The following is a 5256-nucleotide window of genomic DNA, read 5'->3' on the forward strand; positions in this document are numbered from 1 at the left end:
ACACACACACGCACATAACTGCACACACACATCAGATCACACTCTCACACACACCTCACACACACCTCACACACACACCTCACACACACATCACATCGCATCCACACATCAAGGTCCTGCAGCGGCGGAACATACACACACGCACACACATAACAGCACACACACACACATACACACACATCAGATCACACTCACTCTCACACACACATCACACACACACATCACACACACATCACATCGCATCCACATACTCACAACATCCTGGGATATCGCTTGCTTCTCGGCGGCGATACTGTGCTGTGAGCTTCCAAGACCTGCCGGAGGATCACATGGCCAGAAGCATGTGGTATCTCCGGATGTTGTGAGTATGAGCGCGTATGTGCAATATCGTCAATGTGTGTGTGTGTGAGTGTATGCGATCGGGTGTGTGTGAGTGTATGCGATCGGGTGTGTGTGAGTGTATGCGATCGGGTGTGTGTGAGTGTATGCGATCGGGTGTGTGTGAGTGTATGCGATCGGGTGTGTGTGAGTGTATGCGATCGGGTGTGTGTGGGTGTGTGTGAGTGTATGCGATCGGATCTGTGAGTGTCGGCAGAGGAGCACGGCGTGCTGGAGGAGGCTGGGAGGAGAGAGGCTGATCCTGGGGAAGGCTGGGATGGGGAGGCTGAGAGAAGAGAGGCTGATGCTGGGGACCGAAAAGGCTGATGCTGGGAGGAGACAGGCTGATGCTGGGGGAGGCTGAGGCTGGGGTAGGCTGGGAAGAGAGAGGCTGATGCTGGGAGGAGAGAGGCTGATGCTGGGAGGAGAGAGGCTGATGCTGGGGGAGGCTGAGGCTGGGGTAGGCTGGGAGGAGAGAGGCTGATGCTGGGAGGAGAGAGGCTGATGCTGGGGGAGGCTGATGCTGGGGGAGGCTGGGAGGAGAGAGGCTGATGCTGGGGACAGAAAAGGCTGATGCTGGGAGGAGAGAGGCTGATGCTGGGAGGAGAGAGGCTGATGCTGGGGGAGGCTGAGGCTGGGGTAGGCTGGGAGGAGAGAGGCTTATGCTGGGAGGAGAGAGGCTGATGCTGGGGGAGGCTGATGCTGGGGGAGGCTGAGGCTGGGGTAGGCTGGGAGGAGAGAGGCTGATGCTGGGGACAGAAAAGGCTGATGCTGGGAGGAGAGAGGCTGATGCTTGGAGGAGAGAGGCTGATGCTGGGGGAGGCTGAGGCTGGGGTAGGCTGGGAGGAGAGAGGCTGATGCTGGGAGGAGAGAGGCTGATGCTGGGAGGAGAGAGGCTGATGCTGGGGACAGAAAAGGCTGATGCTGGGAGGAGAGAGGCTGATGCTAGGGGCAGAAAAGGCTGATGCTGGGAGGAGAGAGGCTGATGCTGGGGACAGAGAGGCTGATGCTGGGAGGAGAGAGGCTGATGCTGGGGACAGAGAGGCTGATGCTGGGAGGAGAGAGGCTGATGCTGCGGGTAGAGAGGCTGATGCTGGGAGGAGAGAGGCTCATGCTGCGGGCAAAGAGGCTGATGCTGCGGGTAGAGAGGCTGATGCTGGTGCAGCATGGGGGATGGAGCACGATGGGGGGTGCACAGCATGGGAGATGGAGCACGTTTGGGAGTGCGCAGCATGGCGGATGGAGCACGTTTGGGAGTGCGCAGCATGGCGGATGGAGCACGTTTGGGAGTGCGCAGAATGGCGGATGGAGCACGTTTGGGAGTGCGCAGCATGGCGGATGGACCACGTTTGGGAGTGCGCAGCATGGCGGATGGAGCACGTTTGGGAGTGCGCAGCATGGCGGATGGACCACGTTTGGGAGTGCGCAGCATGGCGGATGGAGCACGTTTGGGAGTGCGCAGCATGGCGGATGGACCACGTTTGGGAGTGCGCAGCATGGCGGATGGACCACGTTTGGGAGTGCGCAGCATGGCGGATGGAGCACGTTTGGGAGTGCGCAGCATGGCGGATGGAGCACGTTTGGGAGTGCGCAGCATGGCGGATGGAGCACGTTGGGGAGTGCGCAGCATGGCGGATGGAGCACGTTTGGGAGTGCGCAGCATGGCGGATGGACCACGTTTGGGAGTGCGCAGCATGGCGGATGGAGCACGTTTGGGAGTGCGCAGCATGGCGGATGGAGCACGTTTGGGAATGCGCAGCATGGGAGATGGAGCACGATGGGGGGTGCGCAGCATAGGGGATGGAGCACGATGGGGAGTGCGCTGCATGGGGGATGGAGCACGATGGGGAGTGCGGAGTATGGCGGATGGAGCACGTTTGGGAGTGCGCAGCATAGCGGATGGAGCACGTTTGGGAGTGCGCAGCATGGTGGATGGAGCACGTTTGGGAGTGCGCAGCATGGCGGATGGAGCACGTTTGGGAGTGCGCAGCATGGGAGATGGAGCACGATGGGGGGTGCGCAGCATAGGGGATGGAGCATGATGGGGAGTGCGCTGCATGGGGGATGGAGCACGATGGGGGGTGCGCTGCATGGGGGATGGAGCACGATGGGAAGTGCACACCTCCCCCCAACACACACACACACACACGCTCGCACTGCACAACACACCACACACACACTGGGAACCACAAACAACTGCCCTACACAGACACCCATACACACAGACAACGCTGCACACACACAACACCCAACACACAAACACCGCGGCACACACAAATATACGCACATACCGCACAACACACACATTGCACAAAACATACCTCCCCCCAAAACACACCACACACACACAAACCGCGCAACACACACACACAACGTGACAGACACACAGCGCTCCACAAACGCAACACACGCAACACACATACAACACCGCTCTCACCCCCCGTCACACCCAGACAACACCCAGAACATGTACAGCCCCTACACAAACACTTGGTAACTACAGACAACAACATCTATATATATATATATATATATATATAACAAAAATCATACATGAACTACACAATACGTAAATTCTAGAATACCCGATGCGTAGAATCGGGCCACCTTCTAGTATATATATATATATATATATTATATATATATATATATATATATATAATATTATATTATTATATAATTATATTATATTAAAATTATATTATTAGAATGAATTAATTCATTTCATTATTATACATCAAACGTTACCTGATTCCAGTTTCTATTTCTAATATTTAAATTTTTTTAAAATAAAATGCAGAACTAAATAGTTTGGTCTTTTTGGGACTTTTCTAGAAAGATGCATCAAACTGAAAGATTCTTCAGTTAGATTGCACCATTTTATCCATTGTGTAGAGTATAGAATGTGTCCATTATTTCTGGCTACATATTTAAATATCCGCAATTCGCAATAAACGTGGTTCTTTGTTTTCCGTTTGTTCTTTTACATGCATTCTCTGTAGCCATTAACCAGTTTAAGATTCACTGCTTTTATATTGTTTTTTTTTAACGCACCTTTTCATTGTTTTGGTTGTTTTTTTTTTCATTTGTGTGGTTTAACCCCTTCAACCCCGGGCGACGTTCTGTTTTTCGTTTTTTGCTCCTCTTCTTCCGAGAGCCATAACTTGTTTATTATTCTGTCAATTTTGCCATATGAGGGCTTATTTTTTGTGGAACCAGTTGTACTTTTGAATGAGACCATTAGTTGTACCATATAATGTACTGGAAAGTGGGAAAAATATTCCAAGTGTGGTGAAATTGCAAAAAAAGTGCAATTGCACAATTGTTTTTGGGATATTTTATTCACCGTGTTTAATATGTGGCGAAACTGATGTGCCAGTGAGGTGCCTCAGGTCGGTACAAGTTCGTAGATGTCAAACATGTATACTTTTACTGTTATCTAAGGGGTTAAAAAAAAATCAGATGTTTGTCCAAAAAAAGAGTAGTGTTTTTGGTGCAATTTTCTGAGACCCATAGTGTTGTCATTTTTCGGGATCAGGGGCTCAGTGATGGCTTATTTTCTGCGTCTTGAGCTGATGTTTTTAGTTATATCATTTTTCTGAGAATGCTACATTTTGATCACCTATTATTGCATTTTAAAATCTTTTCGCGGTGACCAAAAAAACATAATTTTGGCGGTTGGATTTTTTTCTCGCTACGCCATTTACCGATCAGATTAATTAATTTCATATGTTGATAGATCGAGCATTTCTGAACGCGTCAATACTAAATATGTGTATATTTTTAATTTTTTAACTGTTTTATTTTCAATGGGGTGAATGGGGGGGGGTGATTGGAACTTTTAGGTTTTTTTTTTTCATATTTTTAAAAACTTTTTTTGTTTTTACATTTTTTATTTGTTTTTACTAGCCCCCCCCTAGGAGACATTATGGATAAGCAGTCTGATCGTTTGTGCATTTCTGTTGATCAGAGCAGCACAGCACTGTTCCATTAAGAGCTGTCGCTCTGTCGACTCTTATAGGAAGTATGTCATGGACGTGTCAGGGGTCATCACATAACCAGTTTCTACAATGGCAACCATCGGCTCCTCGTGATCACGTCACAGGGCCTCAGATGGCGGCGGGGAACGGCGCATTCCCCGCTGCATCCATTTAAATTGCGTTGTCACATTTTGACAGTGCAATCTAAGGAGTTAACAGGAGTGGGTGGATCGCGGATCCACCCATGCCTGTTAGCCCCACATGCCGGCTGCTCAAATCAGCAGACATGTGCAGGGATGCTTGCCGGCTCACCACAGCAGCCAGCGGTGATGACCGCGATACAATCAAAGACGTATCAATTTACCACAGTCTACTCGAAAACAGAAAAAAAATTCCAAGTGGTGAGAATGTGTTAAACACTTTTTTTGGGATTTGTTTTTATGGCATACACTATGTGGTAAAAAAAGACCTTGTAATATGATTCTAGTCATCTGTACAATTATGGCCGTACCAAACATCTCTAATTTTGTGTATTATTTAAGTGCTGTGAAAAAAAAATATCAGAATTTTGAAAAAAAAAAATGAAAACGTATCTAACGATTTTCTGAGAGGACATTTTAATGGATAGTGTCGCGGGCGGGGAGGGCACCGCAGCCGCTGCACTCGCTAACGCTCGGGTCCGGCGCTGCTGCGACGGCTTTTCGGTGGCTTGAGTGGTGGGCCGGATCCAGGGACTCGAGCGGCGCTCCTCGCCCGTGAGTGAAAGGGGGCGGTTTGGTTTGGGGAGTTTGTCCGTGACGCCACCCACAGTTTGTGGTGAGGTTGGGGCACCACCGCTGATGGTGACGGGGATCCCGGGAGCGATGGCAGGGAGCAGCTGGGATGTTGTTTTTCCCCC

Source organism: Anomaloglossus baeobatrachus, chromosome 9 (assembly GCF_048569485.1).
Source record: "Anomaloglossus baeobatrachus isolate aAnoBae1 chromosome 9, aAnoBae1.hap1, whole genome shotgun sequence".
Lineage (NCBI taxonomy): Eukaryota > Metazoa > Chordata > Amphibia > Anura > Aromobatidae > Anomaloglossus > Anomaloglossus baeobatrachus.